This window comes from Mya arenaria, chromosome 13 (genome assembly GCF_026914265.1).
Source record: "Mya arenaria isolate MELC-2E11 chromosome 13, ASM2691426v1".
Lineage (NCBI taxonomy): Eukaryota > Metazoa > Mollusca > Bivalvia > Myida > Myidae > Mya > Mya arenaria.
In genome coordinates, this window is record NC_069134.1 from 45,676,873 (window position 1) to 45,696,025 (window position 19,153).

The 19,153-nt window shown below is 32.5% G+C and overlaps 1 protein-coding gene and 1 long non-coding RNA gene across 3 annotated transcripts in view; one reads left to right on the plus strand and one right to left on the minus strand.

Moving 5' to 3' along the window:
• LOC128214456 (rho-related GTP-binding protein RhoA-D-like) overlaps nucleotides 1–19,153 on the plus strand; it is a 79,062-nt gene that overhangs the window by 42,630 nt on the left and 17,279 nt on the right. The gene's annotated exons all lie outside the window — the stretch shown is intronic.
• LOC128214459 (uncharacterized) lies at nucleotides 937–14,533 on the minus strand. The gene is made up of 3 exons (XR_008257924.1): nucleotides 14,449–14,533; nucleotides 4,727–4,833; nucleotides 937–3,828 (listed from the first exon to the last, which is right to left on the minus strand). It is a non-coding gene; the product is annotated as an uncharacterized LOC128214459 (long non-coding RNA).

Genomic DNA, 19,153 nt, shown 5'->3' on the forward strand with positions numbered 1-19,153 from the left:
ATAACAAGCTATAAAGTCCAAGTAAAAGATGCATTTTCAAAACCCTGTACGCTTCACTTAAATTCGCACAAATACTCAAGTGAGAAAGATTTAAAAAAGTATGTCATAAACATATCCCTTTAGCGGCTGAGGAAGCCGGTCCAAACCATTCATATATACTAAAAAACTGAGTTTCTTAATATATAAATCTCTAATAAATTTGCCAAATAAAATTCAACAAGGGTGAACAATTATAAAAAAAAATAACGTATTTTATGTACTGCAACATATTTATAAAAAGATAAAGTCAATTGAATCAAATGAATATTTTCAATGTACTTTCTTTCCCGCGGTAAGTGGACTTTTCATCTTACTCCAACAAGTGAGGAGTATGGTTGATTCTCTTCGTGACTGAAATCAACATTTTTAAACACTTGGTGTATTTCAAATCTAGTCCATATAAACACCCCCTTTAGATTCTTTGACGATTGCATTTTCCATGGGAGATCACTGCGTGGGTTAATCATACAAGTGTTGTTTAGCCACACTGTGGTTTCAATAATGTCAGGGGCGTAGCTACCCCTCTATTCATGTGGATTCATAAATGTGCTGGGGGGTTCGGGGGCATGCCCCCCGCAGAAAATTTTGAAAACCATGGTGCAATCTAGTGCATTCTGGGCGTTTCGATGTGCATTATTTTGTACTGGAAAATAACCAGTTTTTGGATCATGTAGTCAAGTTCGCATACTGCTACTTCAGTGTTTTTTTTTTTTCAGAACCATGTTTTTTTCAGCCGCGTATTCACGTATAGGCGGCTACACGCCTGTATGTTGTGCATATGAATGTATAATTTGGTTTATATGATGCATCCTTAATGTAACACCTCCTTGCTGCTACACCAATAGAAACTTCATTGAATATTAGCAGTAAAAGAACTAGCACTGACGTTCCCAATTTTCGTCTGGGTCATTTAAATAATAGAAAACAAATTACATGATAAACAAATTTGTTTTGACTTCTTTAATGAATTATATAAACACATTGTACAAACATATCATGACACTTTTAAACAAAAAGTATGGCTGTCAATTAAACAGTATGCTAGCTTTAAAGATTGAGGCAAACCATTGGAATTTTACAGCGGACTTAAAAAGGTGTATTTAAAGCTGCAATCTCACTAATTGATCGTTTTGACTACCGGCACTCTTTTATTGTTGGTCTATAAATAGACCATTTTTTGCATAGACCCAATTTTAAGTGATATAAGACTGCTGAAATAAGATCAGATTGCATTTTGTCATATTTATGGCTAAAATGATGTTTTATGGGTATATTAGCATTACGAACAATTTAATGTAAATGAACTTTTCGGCAGTCTTACCAAACATTTTTGATTGGTTCTATTGTGAATTATCTAATATGACTGAATTAAAGGAATGATAACCAAATCAGCTTTTGAGACAAATTTTTTAAAGTGTCTAAAATGACAATCTGTGAAAGTGCAGCTTTAAGTTTTGATCATTTACACATTGTTAAATTATAAATAACTGTTTAAAAGGTCTCATGTACAAAATAAGATAATAATTTTCATACAAATATCTAAAATTGATTAAAATAATAAAGTACCATTAACATATTTCTTAATAGTGCTGTTTCTCAACTGACAAAACCATTCAAAGCCATCATTTCAACTATGAAGTTATTTTTAACTTTCAACTTTTTTTATAGCATATATGCAACAAAATATACCAAAAATACAAGCCATGAACAATATGATTGTTTAACTTGCATTGTCCTTGACCTTTTGAAATGACCATTTTCCTGTTCTGTCTATTTGTAAGTTGTGCCCTGGGGAATGAAGTATGACTGTATGAATCACAAAAAGCAATAAAAACACTAAAAAAAATCCCCCATTACCCCTGTAATTTCTAATACAGCAGTAAAATCAAGCAATGTTCAAGATTGATTGTGCTGCCAAATCAAAAACATGTTTGCCAAAACATTTAGAGCTGCATTCTCACAGATATACCGTTTTAACAACTTTTGTTTTGTCTTGGAATGAGCAAATTTTTGCGTAAATATCAGCAAACCAATGGTAAAAGATTGCTGACAAAACATCAAATCCCAGATTTCATATTTCCTTCGAAGATTAATGTTATTTAAGAAAAGTGCATAAAACATCAATGTTTTAACTTAAATAAAAAAGTCTGCAATTGAATTTTTTGTCAGTAGTCTTATATTACTGGTTTCCATGCATTTTTCGCAAAGACTGGATGGTACCAATCCAAAACAAACAAGAGGCCCAAAAGGGCCTATGCTCTACTGGCTGGGTTTGTGTGGTCAACATCACTGTTTTCGAAAAGAACCAACCCCTTATGGGTATCTGAATACTCAAAACTGAAGACTGTATCATATTCGCAAGCATTTATTACAAAATAGCATTTTTTATACTATCAAGGCCCATCATCTAATAATTTCAAGGCCAATAATCCAGGAAACATGGGCAGATCAGGTTTTTGAAAGGAACTGAGCTCTAATGGATATACTGGACAAGTTTCATCAAGATACAATCAAAACTGAAGACTGTATCGTGTTACCGAGCAATTGTTTACTGACACACTATTTTTTTTTATTATCAAGGCCCATAATCTTGGCATGCATGGGCGGATCTGGCTGGTTTTCGAAAGGAACCGAGCTCATATGGATATGTAGATACTGTACAAGTTTCATTGAGATACAATCAAAAAGGCTGTATCATGTTAACGAGCAATTGCCTACTGACACACTGATTTTTGTATACTATCAAGGCCCATAAACTAGGCATACATGGGCGGATCTGGCTGGTTTTCGAAAGGAACTGTAGGCTGTATCATGTAAACGAGGATTGTTTACAGACGCACATACTACGTACACATTACCATCGCATAAGCTCTTCTGGCCTTTGGCCAGTAGAGCTAAAAATGAAAACAGTTGTCAAAACATCCAAAGTGTGAGAGTGCATCTGTAACATTTGAAAGTAACTCTGTTTGCCTCATGCCCCTAAACAAGGTTTAATCATATTATATGAGCAGTGGGCTTGTCCCTGTATTTTTTATTGTATGATTGCAGTAATGGATACTGGTCTCATTACCTTCTGACAATGTTTCATCAATTTTAAGGAAACAGAAAACACATATTAAGCTCATATAACGCTGTACAAATTTAATCTATTTCATTACGTTGAGAAATAGTCCCTAAAAATATTAATTGTGGAAACATCTTATTTAAATACATACAGGAAATGGTGACATCATTTACCAATTTAGTATGAAAAATGCAGTTTCCTGATATTTGAATAGTGGTTCTTTATTTAAGCATCTCAATTCATTCAAAGGAAACAAATCATTGTAACAATTGTTTTCAAAGCAAATATTCACACTCTTGACAAACTTCTCTTCCTAGTTTCAACCTTGAGACTTTTTGATGAGTCTGCACCTTCCCTCCTCTTACCCCGGTATACAGTGGCTTCAAGCAATAAAGCTAAAAGCTCAAGTTGAGCAGCTGGTGAACAAGACTGCTGTGTTGATAGTTAGTTGACAAACTGCACACTTGATGCCATAAATCATGTCCATCAACCTCTAGAATAAAGAAATGATGCAGCACAGAATTGATTTCAATTGGACCTCTCTGTACTTTCATCCCCTAAGGCCTTGTTGTAGTCAAAGACTATGTCTTAGTGTGCAGTGCGTGATCTTGAGAAGCCTAAATCTGCTCGTCTGAGGAAGTAAGTCTGGCAGAGTGTGAAACTCCTGTCTACTTATATGCTATACGCCTGTGATCTATGTCTTCTTGTGTGTGCCCAACCATCACCTGAAGAGAATTTAGAGGAAGTTAGTGCTTGATTACAAGTTAATGTGACAAAACAAGGTCTTTTATTTATGCCACCAAGATCTAGTATTCCAAGTGTCATATCTTGTATGTTAACTCAAAGCAATTGAGCATAAACTGTTTGGTAATTTATTTTAAGTCACTGCTTCCACTTATACTATCAGTAATATTGAACATGAACCGACTGACCCAAATATTATTCTAAATATTTTTATGTGCAGAAACCATAATCCTATTAACCCAAAAGTAATCCAATTGTATGTCTTCACAAAACATTTTACAACAATATTTGTCAATTTAACTCAAATATTGATTATTGTTTTTTTGTCAGACAAACACAGAGATGGCCCTATATATATTGCTCACCAGATTTGAGAAAGGATTCTAAATTAGTTATTGTTTGAACACTTACTGGACACTTTAGGTTTGACTTTATAATGCAGCTGGTGAAAATATTAAATGTCCCTTTATAATGGGATTACAAAAACATAAAAAAAAATGTATTTGTTTAAAAATTACAAAGGGCCATAATTCTTACAAAATAAGTTTGTATTGAGCAGAATAAAAAGGCTTTGCCTAAAATACAACCTCAGAACTATATTTACAAGTAAAACAAAAAAATCTACAACTTGAAATATGTTTGCTATATCTGGTTTTAAGAGAGAATGATCAGAAGAAAACATCACACATTCACAATCATATTAAAAAATAATTTAGTTTTTTTTTTAATAAATTCTATTTCAAAAACACTGCAAAAGACAAGACACTTACATTCAATTTCTTGATTTAATACATTGATGATTATCAATTCTCATGAAGCGAGATGGGTCTTACACTCTAACCAGTGCAACTTGCATGTTCTTAGTTGCTCAGTTATTACCTTTTTTAAATTTCTCCTCTTGATCTGAGCCACGCCAAAATGATGGGAGATGCTTTTGTTGTCTTTTCCATCAGAATGTATAGCACCTCTGTGTTTCTGTTTATATCCTGAAACAGTAATAGTTTATTAATAATAATAACAATAATAATAATTAGTGACTTTTATTGGAATTATTTTCACCGCTTGTGCCTTGCACATTGGGGAACAAAATTGACTCTCGGAAAAATACAAATTGGACAGGCCAACATCGATAATATATTGGTAAAATATACATATTTTATTTATAACAGTATGCAGTTGTTGTTTTTTCAAATCCTACATAATTATATTATCAATGATATTTCATAATACAATATAATTTATATAAAAATTGAAATAACACGGCATAGTTGTTGACAGAACATGAACAAATAAATGTGTAAGACTACTACTTTATGGGGTGTAAATAACTCCGGGCTATATTTCACTTTAGGGACATTTGAACACTTTTGGTGAAGATTCCCTACCACACCCACTAATCCCCCCCTTCTGAAACCATATTTTTTATGGATCAACATATGGTAAAGGAATTTGACAGATGGTAACCTTAGGAACATTTCTGTGACATTATTTGGAAAACAGGCCAGCAGGATCTGAGGAGAAGATTTTTCCATTTAGACATATAGCTCCACACCCTACAGCAAGTTTTTTTATGAATCAATATCCGGTGAAGAAAATTCATACAGGGTATTGAAACATTTTTTTTGCTTCATATGAAGATAACTTAACTAGCTCTTCATCATATTAAATAAAAATTAGCACAGTCTATGCCGCACACACAGAGCCCCGCATTTGATCTTTTACCAAAGTTTGATTGAGAGTTTAGTTTCTTGGCACACTATGACAAGTCTTTACAGGTATATTAAAGCTGCACTCTTACAGATTGATCGTTTTGAAAAAGTTTTTTTTTTTATCTTGGAATGAGCCACTTTATGCGAAAATGAATGGAAACCAGTGATATAAGAGTGCTGACAAAAAATCAGATCACCGATTTTAATTTAAAAAATGGATACTTGTGCATTTTTCTTAAACTGTTAGTAATGCTTTATGCCATTAAAATTAGTTTAGTCAGATCTTATGTCAGCAGTCTTATATCACTTATAGCAGATATTTTGGCAAAAATTGGCTCATTCAAAGACAAAAAATAAAAGATTTGTCAAAATGGTAAATCCGTGAGAGTGCAGCTTTAAAGTGTTTGAGAAAAGTAATCATCTTATCAACACCGGTAAGAAAACAAATACAGGGCTCTTTGCAGCTGTATAGTCTGTCCTTTAGTTAATTCAAAATGGTGAATAAAAATAAAAGTTGCCTTCTGTTTTAACTTTTAAGTCATTCAAAGGAATATTGCCTACTGTTGCAGCATTTGTGACTGCACATATCATGTGATATACACACACTGAGGCCTAAAATAAAAAAAATCTTGTTTGGAGTAACGCGACCGACCCATAAAAATCGTTGCCGACTCAAATTTTTTTTTGGCATTTTGATCCGCGAATTTTTTTTTCAACGCCTTTCCGCTACTATTTTCTGTTTCTGCTCTTTTCTTCTGTTTCGGTTCTTTTCGATTTGTAGACACACTCGTAGAGCTTCGGTTTTTATCGCTGATCGCAATGAGCGTTTAAAAAACATGGCTGACTGCAAGTTTGTCGAATGTGAACCGAACGAAATTACGTTTTGTGTGACAATAAATTACTTAAATAAAAAAATTAAAAACAACTTTGTAAGAAAATTCAATGTCGACTACACATGGTACGATGTATTTGATATTTTAATGGAGAATGAAAATTCCGATAGAATTGATTTTATTTGGTAAAACATAATGAAACATTTTACAATGTAAAATCAAGTGAACTACAAGTACACAAAGCCATTGTATGATTGTATGTAAACCAATTTGTTTCACATTTTCGTTTGCTTATCTTGAGTGTCATAAGTTTGTTTTGTTGAGTTCATCTCTGTGTCAGTCTTAAGTAGATTGAAATTCTTTGAAATTAAAAAAATAAAGGATCAGAAGTTAAGATGTTTGTTGTTCAAAAGTTTATTACAATGCCTTGAATAACTAGTGTTATGTAGTGAATGTACTGTACACAAGATCCAGTTGTCGTTGGAGAAAAAAAACAAAAAACCTACCTACCTACCCACCTTAAAAAATCTGGGTAGGGTTACTCCAAACAAGAAATTTTTTAAGGTTGGCCTGATATATAACAAAACCAAGTTCATTTGTCTCAGTATTTGCCAATTTTGGGCTTTCACTTCTTAAACATGTTTTGAGTTTTAGTGATCTGAATAGGCTAATGTTTTTTTATGACAATGATACAGGTGATCTAAAACATATTTTTTTCATCAAAAGATCCAGGAATGAACAAATATTTTTTGTGTGAAAAAACAACAGTTCAATTCATTTTTTTATGTAATTTTAGTTAAAAACAAAACTTATTTAAGTTAACTATATATATCTCTATATAATTCTATTATTTATTCCACAGAATATATTCCAACAGCAAATTTTAATGATATGCTTTTTTCAACCATTCCAATTTATTTTGTCAATAAGATCATTTAAACTATTAGCAGGCAAATTGACTATATTTAATAAATATCAGTAGGAAAATGACCAACTAAGATCTTAATTATACACAGTAAAGACAGTTACCATGACAATACTTGGTGCTTTTAGATGAAGGCAAAGATAACAGTCAGAGAGTTGCTACTGAAAAATTTCTTATCAAAATTTGATCAGGGTCAGTAGCCTTCAATGATATATTGTCATGGACCTATAAACTATGGTTTATAGGTCCGTGATTTATGTATATTGAATTAAAAATAAATAAAAATGTACATTAATTTTATTATATTCTTCTTTATATCTTAAATTCTGAACAATACAATTTTATTGTTTTATATGTCACTGAATGCATGACTTGTGTTCTTTTTTAGTTGCTAAACTTTTAATACTAACATGCCACACATATATATTAATGTTTTATGCAGTTTTCTTAAATCGTTAGTAAGGCTTAAGCCATTAATTATTAATTTCTGACCGAAATATGCCAATCTTTGATGTTAGCTTTTGTCAGCAATCTTCAATCATTGATTTGCAGATATTTACCAAAAATTTGCTTTTTCCAAGACAAAAATAAAAAAACAGTTGTATTATTGGTAAATCTGTGAGAGTGCAGCTTTAATTTATTATAATTTGGCAATTAATTCACGTTTACATATCATATATGTGTTTCAAGAAATGGAACTTGATTGGATATTTTAAATATCAAAATATATATTTGATAATCCTATTTGAGTGTCAACAATTATTAAAGTGTGTCAACGTTAATATACCATCCTCCACAGCTCCAACCCTGAAGAACACTCGCACAATATTGTCCCCCACCGCCACTAAGGAAAGTCCCAATAAAATTTAAAACATATTGACCTTAAAACTACTTGTGAATAATAATTTATAATTAATATACTGTCATTTAAACCTTAAAGTTGTTGAAATTATAATAGCTGCATTTTCCACATACTAATAAGTCATTTAAATAGCATAATTCTAGGCACCACCATACTTGTAAGTTTTCTTTTTCTAAGTCTAAATTTAAGTTACTATGAAATGGCCTTATTTATTGCTTTTCCTATGTATTGAATGACTTCGTTCTTTGAAAAAAGGCCTTTTCATTGTTTTTATGATCCTTGTGGGAAACAGTGACACCATTCTGTGTATATCATAAACTTGTCAGACACTTTTAAATGTCCCCACAGTAGGACTGCAGAAAGAACCTTGACACTACCTAGTACAGAAAAGATGCTACACTAAATATTAAAAGTTGTAAATTTCTGGTTCTCAAGCTCTTCAAATTTGTTTAAATTATTACATATAGCTCGATATTTTTAGAATCATTCAATTTTTAAATTATTATCAAAGTGAAGAGTTTGATAAAGATTTAATTTAATACTTTCAATCAATAGCCTTTTTGATACTATAAAATCTATTACTTTAATTATTTTTCCTCCAGAAACCATTCCCTTATATTATAAGAAATTGTTCAATGAGGGTATGATTAAGTAAAATCTCCTATTATAAAGAGTACCATATATATTCATAAAAGAAACACAACTTTCACTGCACTACAATTAAAAAGACAAAGCATTTGCAAAGCAAAGTAGAACATTAGGTCTCTGACTAACTGATACATTCACTTAATCATATGACTGAAAATTTTCTTTCTAAAATTTCTTTTTCTCAAGTTCTTCAACTTTCTTTAAAAATTCTAAAATGGAAAATATGACATATATATCTCTACTTCAAGAATAAAAAAATAAATAAATAAAATCTTTTTCAGGTAAAGAGTATGATTTAGATTTGAATTTTAACAACTTTTTTTATGTAAAATCTATTATTTTTCATTGCCTTCATTCTTAAAGCAAACCCCTTAAATTTCCATTTCCAAAATCTCCAATTATAAAGAATTCCATATTCATTACAGAAACACTGTCTGTTTCACTATTAACTAGTCTAATAAATAAGCAAAGCAATTATTTAAACATAAAATGATATGATGATGTAATAAGAAATGCTAACAGCAATACGGGATTTTATTTACATTTAGAAATGGGATCAAAGATGACACTTGACATTCTTAATGAACGAGAATGCTTAGAAAATATACAGAAATATGGAAGAGTTTTGTTTCTTAATGACACAAATTCAAAGTAATGTTCCTTTCTTGATTGGGTGAGGGACTAATTTAGCTCCGCCTAAAAATTGTTTTGTCATCAGATTAGGTATAACACACAATGTGATTGGATCAAAATCCTGATATATAATAAACTCTGAATGGAGGCATCCAATCAAAATCTAGTAATATTTCCATTTGTTTCCAATTGATTGCACCATCAGTGATTTACACAGTCAGTGATTTATGGCCTTTTAACTTGTAATGGTCAAGTGGCAAGTGCATATATGACTTATGTTAAATCATGTTTTAAGAGCTAATTAGAATTTTAAAGTCTAAGCTATGTGACAGAAAATTAATACCAAAATCTTTTTTTGAATTGTAGTAACTGATTCTTTTGCATTTGATGAGGTCAGACATTTTAAGATATATATAATATTCAGTGGATATGTGTTGATCAAGCATTTAATAACATGCCACAAAGCAGAATATTTATTAGGTCATTTTTTTTTTTTTACTTCAGACCCTGGGGCAAGTTTGGAGAGTTGCACAGAATGCTTAAAGAACTAAAGTGTTGGGAATCAGTTCCTGTTTGCAGTGTGTGTAAACCACGTGATAAATTGCGTCATAAATGCTACGTCAGAAGGCAATATTTTGATTTAAAACAAGAGGGCCAAATGGCCCTGAATTGCTCACCTGTCATATATTGCACAGATTTTTTAAGTTTTCACTATAACACATATAGAGAAAACCCATCAGCCCCAGGGTGTGGCCAATTTTGACCCCAGGGCCATAATTTGAACAAACTTTGTAGAGGTCCACTAGACGATGAATCATGCCAAATATCTAAGCTCTAAGGCACGTAAGTTCAGAGGAGATTTTTGATTTTTTTTTACTATAACCATATAGAGAAAACCCATGACCCCCCAGGGGGCGGGGCCAATTTTGATCTCAGGGCCATAATTTGAACAATCTTTGTAGAGGTCCACTAGACAATGAATCATGCCAAATATCTAAGCTCTAGTCCAAGTAAGTTCAAAGGAGAAGATTTTTGAAGTTTTCACTATTAACATATAGAGAAAACCCATGACCCCCGGGGCGTGGCCAATTTTGACCCCAAGGCCATAATTTGAACAATTTTTGTAAAGGTCCACTAGACGATGAATCATGCCAAATATCTAAGGTCTAGTCCAAGTAAGTTCAGAGGAGAAGATTTTTGAAGTTTTAACTATAAACATATAGCAAATACCCATGAACCCCCGGGGTGGGGCCAATTTTGACCCCAGGGCCATAATTTGAACAAACTTTGTAGAGGTCAACTAGACGATGAATCATGCCAAATATCTAATCTCTAGACCAAGTAAGTTCAGAGGAGAAGATTTCTTAAGTTTTCACTATAAACATATAGAGAAAACCCATGACCCCCCGGGGCGTGGCCAATTTTGACCCAAGGGCCATAATTTGAACAACCTTGGTAGAGGACTATTTGGTGATCCTAACTACCAAATATCAACGGCCTAAGCTTTGTGGTTTGGGAGAATTTTTTTAAAGTTTTTCCTTTTGGTTGCCATGGCAACCAGAGTTCTGCATGGAATTGAATTCTTTGAACAACTTTGATAGAAGACCACCCAAGGGACATCCCTATGAAGTTTTATTAATATTGGCCCAGCGGTTAAGGAGGAGATGTCTTTTAAGTAAATTGTTGACGGACGACGCACGATGCATGCCGGACAAAAGGCGATCACTAAAGCTCACCTTGTCACAAAGTGACAGGTGAGCTAAAAAGACTTTAAACAAAGATAACTTTACTATTTCTTCACCATTTTAAATGAAACAAAGCGCAGTCTACGCCACCTACGGAGCCTTGCTTTCGGCCATTTACCAGAGTTTGATTGCGAGTTTAATTGCTTTAAACACTTCGACAAACCTTTTCACAATACGGCCGTCAGACGGAGCTCTGTCAAAACATGATTTTGAAAACGGGCGAAGCGTTTGATGAAACTAATGACTTTATCAAATGTCGGTAATAAAACAACTGCGGGGCTCTTTAAGCGGCATAGACTGCCCTTTGTTTCATTTATAATGGTGTAAAAGAAAAGGTATCTTTAATTTAAGTGTTCATTTTAAGCAAAATGTTGCCTTCCGACGTAGCATATATGACGTAATTTATCACGTGGTATACACACACTGGTTTGACTATTGGTAATAGGTTCCACTCACGTTGCTGTTTATTGATAGAAGAAATATTTTTTGACAATACCTGGTACCGTACTTGTAATCTTATTCTTGTACAAAAACTCATCATCCTTTACTTATGTTAGGTAAAGGATTGAAAATATCTAGTTAGTGTATTTTATGGAATTATTTTTACCACCTGTACAATACAATTTGGGAAAAAAAGTTGACATTGGGAAAAATAAAAAATCAGGCTTAAATATCTAATTTAGATTTTAATGGCAAAATATATCTTCGAAATTGGAGTTCGGGATGAACAAGCCTGACTTTTTTATTACTCTATTGCTTGGCATATTTTTTTTTTCAAGCCCTGCTATATTAAATTCAGAATTAGAACAAGCCCCGATGACATAATTTTCACCAGTGCAGGATTGTGGGCTTGTGCTAAAATATTCTATATACTACATGTTTTAAAGATTTTTATGCATATATTATTTTGTTAATTTATAGTAAGTCTTTTCAAGATTTTTTATTCATTAATGTTATGAAATCTCCACTTATCAAATTTGGAAAACATAAAATATGGTGAAAAATGGACAAGTTTTCACTAGGGAAGAAGGCAGTAAGGCAGTAAATTTCACCAAAAAAAAAAACTATTAATGTTGTTGTTGCTTTAGCCATATTGTTAATGATTACAACTGAACAAAATTGACAAGATGAAAGAAGAAAAACTGATTTCAGGAACATACCAGTTATTTTTTCATTATAATTGATCATCAGAACATCACTAATTAGTATAGTCTATCTATATCATTATTAAAAAAAAAGAACATGGAAATTATATTGATATAGTATATGAAAAATATTACTTGAAACTTAATGAAATCTCAAAACGCTGAAGTATAATCAATAGTGTTGTGCCGAAGATCAGTTATAATCGACAATTGATCGGAAAGGCCTTCATCAGCGACAATCGATAGTGAAATTTGAACAATCGATTATAGAAACAAGAGACGTAACCACTACCGACTACCAGTTAAAAGATTGTCTTGAAAATATATTTTGTTTCTGGTCAATACATGTTAATGTTGAAATGTTCATGTGGTACTATGTTGTGTTATCTAGTCATATTATCATGTCAGTAGCTCACTACAGTACCTTATTACAAATTTTCTTTGTAATTTAACTGCAAAAGGATTGGTTCTCAACATCACACTTTTGTGGTTTTAAAATGTTACCGGTATTGTTTACTTCTTATATCATGTAATAATTTAGTTTTCTCAGTTTTCTGAAAGAAAATGTTCTTGTAAAACACAGAATATTCAACTGTTTGTTTTACTTGTTACTGACTGATTATCAAAACGAAATTGATATTTTTCTTTGTGTTTACTTTACACATGTATTCAATACCGTACACAAAATTTAGAGCCTGCAGTCTCATGATCTGTAATAGTAACTTGAAAACACTAAAGTATAGTTGTGTTCTGAATAAATAATGTAATTTATACAAATAAATGTACAAATAATATTGTAAGGGAACATTTTTTCTTAAACTGGTTCATGTAGTTTATCTATATGCCTTATATATGATGACCTAAGATAGTTAAATAATGATTAAAACGATTAATAATCGATCATTGTTTTCATAAACCGATTATCTATAGTAATATTTCAGTCCGATTCCCAACAGTAATAAGCAATAAAAACAGTCAATTGTAATATAATATATATCAACATCTACAGATACTTAGTCATAAGTTTTCAATTTTGGATAAAATTAACAAAATTAGAATTGCATACCTTCTTGTGTACATCTGTTTAATAAAATGAATAATTTTCCTTTATCATTAAGTAAAACAGTTTTTAAAATAACAATTGAAGGATTAAAATTTTGAGCTACTAATTGTATTACCATAGATCTACTCAAATTTTGACACTTTTTAAAGAATAACCAATAATAATTTCCAAATCTTCAAATGTAAAAGATCTACAGCATTCTTCCAAAATGGAAATATTTCATACTTGACCGAGTTCTTATTGAAAAATTGTCCTGAGGTAAAATGGTATTATTAAAACATGTGCTAACAATATTCCCAAATAATTTGGTACAGTATGACAAACAAATAAGCTCATGATTGTGACGAATCACTGTTTCTATGTACAATTGACTGGTGCAATAGTTAGCAATAGACTTGGCGTCAATTGAATTTAGTTTGAAGGATAAACAATAACACTTTTTTACCTTTTTTTTCTTCAAAAAAATGATTGCAGTCAATTGTAACCATGGCCTCCCCAGGTCGGGGGAATAGTGGGATTTTTAGTTAAGCCAACCCCGGCTTTATAAAGCTACAATAATTAGCAATCAGGGATACTTTTTTATTATTTTGACATTTGTTATTAAAGTTAACCTGGGAGGAAAAGTGCGCCCGGTGTGGGGCTCGAACCCATGACCGCCGGAACACTAGCATGGTGCTCTAACCAACACGGCTACCCGGGTGGGTGGCTGGTTCTAACCGACACTAACTACATTATGTATCACTGTCTCGAGTCTGCCATAGTCTAAAAATCTTCAAAAGACTGAAGGCCATTTAGGTGGACTAACCCCCGCTTAAATTCCTTCCATGCAGGAATGAACTGATGGTAAAATGTCCTCGCACCAAAGGGAACCTAGGTTACGCCCAATCCCGAAGAAATTTTGCGGGGAAAAAGCAGACAAAGCTTTGCGGAGTAATGTCACTATGTGTGGGGGGGGGGCGCATACCTGTGCGTGATCAAAAATAACAAACAATTCTTATCATTTAAACCATCATGAAAACAAACGGCATTTAGACTTACCATACAGTTGTCTTCAATAAGTCCATAGCCCAAAATTTTATGTTTGTCCATTTCAATCCATTTTTTACACGAATGTTCGTCTGAGGTCACCGGAGTAGGTCCTACTTGATTTGATGCTAAACCGGTTTAAAAAATGTTCGTCTCCTACGCAGTAACCTCCCCTATTGTTCAGTAGCAAATATAAAATCCATCACAAAATCTTCGCCTAACTCTCATAAATGTGATTTAAAAATATGTTAATATTTAATCAACGTGTTTAACGATATTCATCTTTGAAACATTATTACAGTATCTTTATCCTCCATTCACAAACACGTGGACATGATATTGATAAGCAAAGTACATGCGTATATTTGATAAACGAACAAAAACATGCAAACAGGTAGCAGGATGAAACAATATGAACAATATCATTCCTAATGCTTAGAACGTATACTTGATCAAAGATAATGTCATTCAAGACATGAGTTTTTAAACTATCATGAATTGCGTGAAGGGCTATACACTTTTGCAAAAAAAAATACCCCTTGCAATAGTATTTGGATATATTTACTTCTTATTTATCAATGTAAAGCTATCATTTAGTTACGGCAGGTGTTCAATGTAACTGAGCACAATTTAAGAGTGTAAACGAATTTCGTCACTGCTTTTAGCTACAGCTCCTAAACCCTGACAATAAGTGAACCGAGATAATGGCTCCTTTTCAAAGAATCATTTGAAATGGATGAATTCTGAAACAAAGAATGATTGTTGAGCTTATTTTTTACGAAGTATTAAGTCAATACACAATGTTATAGAACATTTATAAATAATATCACTGACTTATAAATAATTGTTTAACCTATACTGGTAATAGGTTCGTGATAGTGCTATCATACATATATGTACCCATTTCATATGACAAGAAAAATAACATACCGTGAGTGATGGAAACGAAATAATAAAAAGAAGCCACTTTTGCATAGGATAAAAGATACACATCGAAAGGTTTTTTTCTTTAAATTGGAGTGATCAAATTAAGTTTGTCACTAAGTCAACATAGCTTAATGTACCTACTGACAATATAAGATGGTGTTCTCTAACCTATTCGATTAACTGAAAGACACAAATTGAGCCCACCAGGAAATGAAAATTAGTAAGTTATTCTTTTTAAAAGTATTTAATATTTTCGAGCATCTAGGACCAGAAGGCTTCAGAAAAGGATAAATAATTCGCAAATCTGACGCAGTTGTATTTAAGATCACTGTTTTAGATTGCACACAACGTCACAAGTGAAAACACCGATGTAATACTCGAAATCAGGTAACATCTTGCAATGTTATTTTCTTGAATAATCTACAATATTAAATTAATGAGCAATAATATCATGACATGTATATATCACAACTTTATTTCTCCCCTGCAGATGTTATACGGTGAAAGTCTCCTACTGGTGATTCCTCCAACTTCTGTGATCACCAACTTCTGTGAACTCCAATTGGTGGCTTTTGTCTATAGAAATTGACTGTGGAATTCTCCAATTGGAATTTTCCCCAATTGGAGAGCCGTTTTTACAAAATCATAATTTTTGATTATTTATTCGATTTTAATTATGCTTATGAATCTAGTACTACAGACATACATAGAAATGTAATTTTCTGTTCCAAATTGTAATATTTGATTTTTTTCAAATTGCTGATTTTTTCCCCCGTTTCGGCTCATATGGAAAATTCTCCAATTGGAGTTTGCCAAAACCCCGCGGGGGACCTAAAATCCAATTGGTGGCCAACGGGAGAAATCAATTTTGGAATTAAAATTTTCATATTTCTTAAAACTTTTTTTTTAATTTTACTCAAAATATTTCTTATTTAATGGGCAAACTTTCTATGTGTCGCTTTTGAAGTTGATATCTAAGATAATAAAAAAACTAAGTTTGCAAGTAAACCGGATTTGCAAACTTATACCGGATGCTGTTGATCAACCTTTGTAGGTTATTAAGCTTTTAGGCCAGAGTTTTTATCCCCCCGCCGAATCGAAGATTTCGGGAGTGGGATATTGCTTTGGCGTTGTCCTTCCGTCCGTCCGGTAATGTTCAAACTTGGTCAGAATGTTCCCCCTTGATCTCGACCACTTTTAAAAGTGGGTCACATGGGATCAAAAACTAGGTCACTATGTCAAATCTTAGAAAAACATCTTAAGAACATACTAGAGGCATTATACATGGTCAGATATTCATGAAACTTTATCAGAATGTTTTCCTTGATGGACTCTTGGTCATTAATAAAACTGGGTCACATGTAATCGAAAACTAGGTCACTAGGTCAAATCATAGAAAAATCTTTTCCAAAACCAATCATGGTAATGATTAGTCAAGTTATGTTCAAAATTGGTCATGATGTACCCCTTGAAGAAATATGGACCCCTTAAAAAAGTGGGTCACATGGGGTCAAAAACTAGGTAAGTAGGTCAAATCTTAGAATAAAAATTGGAACATACTAGAGGCATTATACATGGTCAAATATTCATGCAACTTAATCAGAATGTTTTCCTTGATGAACTCTTGGTGGTAAATAAAATTGGGTAACATATAAAAAAAATAATAATAAATAAAGAAATATGGACCACTTAAAAAAGTGGGTCACATGGGGTCTAAAACTAGGTCAGTAGGTCAAATCTGAGAAAAATCTTTGGAACATACTAGAGGCATTATACATGGTCAAATATTCACAAAACTGAATCAGAATCTTTCCCTTGATGAAATCTTGGACTTATTTAAAACTGGGTCACAATATGAACGAAAATTAGGTCACAAGGTCAAAATGTTTGTCCGGAATGGAGATTGGTCGGATTATGTTCAAACTTGGTCATGATGTACCCCTGTCATGAAATATGGACCGCTTGTAAAAGTGGGGCATATGGGGTCAAAAAATTAGGTAACTAGGTCAAATTTTAGAAAAATATTTGAAACACAGAGGCAATATGTATGGTGTTATATTCATGAAACTTTTTCAGAATGTATTCTTTGATGAACTCTTGGACATGTTTGACCTGGGTCATATGTGATAAGAATTTAGGTCACTAGGTCAATCTTGCAAAAATCTTGTTGGAAACTATTATATGGTGGTGATTGGTCTGATTAAGTTCAAACATGGTCAGAATGTCTCGATGAAATCTTGGAATAGTTTGAAACTAGTAGGTCATATGGGGTCAAAAATAAGGTCACTCAGTCAAATCTTAAAAAAAAACTTGTGGACTATATATAGAGGCTATATTTTTTGCATATATCTGGACCAATCTTCATGAAACTTGATCAGAATGTTTGCTTGATGAAATCTTAGATTAGTTTGGAACTGGGTAACATGGAGTCATAACTAGGTTTCTTGGTCAATTCTAAATGTTACATTATATACAATATTTTTTTTTATTTCAAACAGTTGCAATCAAGCTCAAACTCATAATATATATATATATATATATATATATATATATATAATCATCAACAATTGATTTCCATATCTTGACTTAGCCTAATCAGGTGGGGGATATCAATTCAACGATTTTGCTTGTTATATCTTTATATTTACGGGAGCGCCGTTGCTCTGGACAACGTAGAGAAGAAATTAAAATTAGTTTTCTAGTACCAATATCTCAGAATCAACTGGTGTACCAATTGTCATTCATTACCGGTCTTTTAACTACAATACCAAGTAAAGCAGTCGAAAATACGCGGGGAAAATAGAACAGGTAAGATATGGGTACTAGAACACATAAAGTACTGTACTGCTTCACGGTCACATATAGGAAGTGAAAAACACAAGGTATCCTATTACGTTCGTAGTTGTTAAATTGTTCAATACCGAATTAGAATTTAAATCGTTATAAAATACTGAAAAAGATGTAATCATAGCAGTATAGTGTGTGCTTCGGATATGACAGAAAAATCGGAACAATAAATAATATTTGGCATTCAGTGGAAGAAGTCAAACTGATCGGTTGCTCATGTGTCAAAGGGCCTCCCTATAGCTTGAATTAGAAGGATATTGTCCAGTATTATTTCTAAAACTAGTATTTAGACCTTTTATTTAAATTTTTTTTTACACTTTCCAAGTTTATTTTAATGCTCCTGAATTTTCTTTGGGTGAAATACATACGTAGTTTATAGATTTTGGCCGTTTGTGTCCTGTCCAACTTTTGAAGTGAGGAGGTGTCAATCAGGGCTAGGACTTCGGTAATATTTTCTATATGAAAACCATGTTAAATGGTCACAGTGCTATTTGTTCAAGCCAGAAATCCGATCGATAATTAACATCATTTCCGTGTCTGAAACTTTGTTGAATTACTTCACTATCAATAGGTGATGCTTATATTGTGGGTAACAGGTCAGTAATGGCCATTTCAACTCATTTATTATACTGACATGTTTCATATACTGTGAAATCATTAATGTTCGTGGGGCATTAATGTTCGTGGTTTTCGTGGGTTGGGTAATCCACGAATTCAAGATCCCACAAAATATAAACCCTTTATTCACTTTTTTCAATTGCCTTACTCTAGTATATTATTTACAGAGGTCGCAGTATACAGTGTTAAAACCTGTCTCACTGTATAACTTACGATCATTATTCTGTTAATATATTATATAGTAATGTATTGGTTGATATATGCATCACATATGCATAAATACATTATGCATTTGAACAAATTAATTTCAATCAGCAGTTAATAA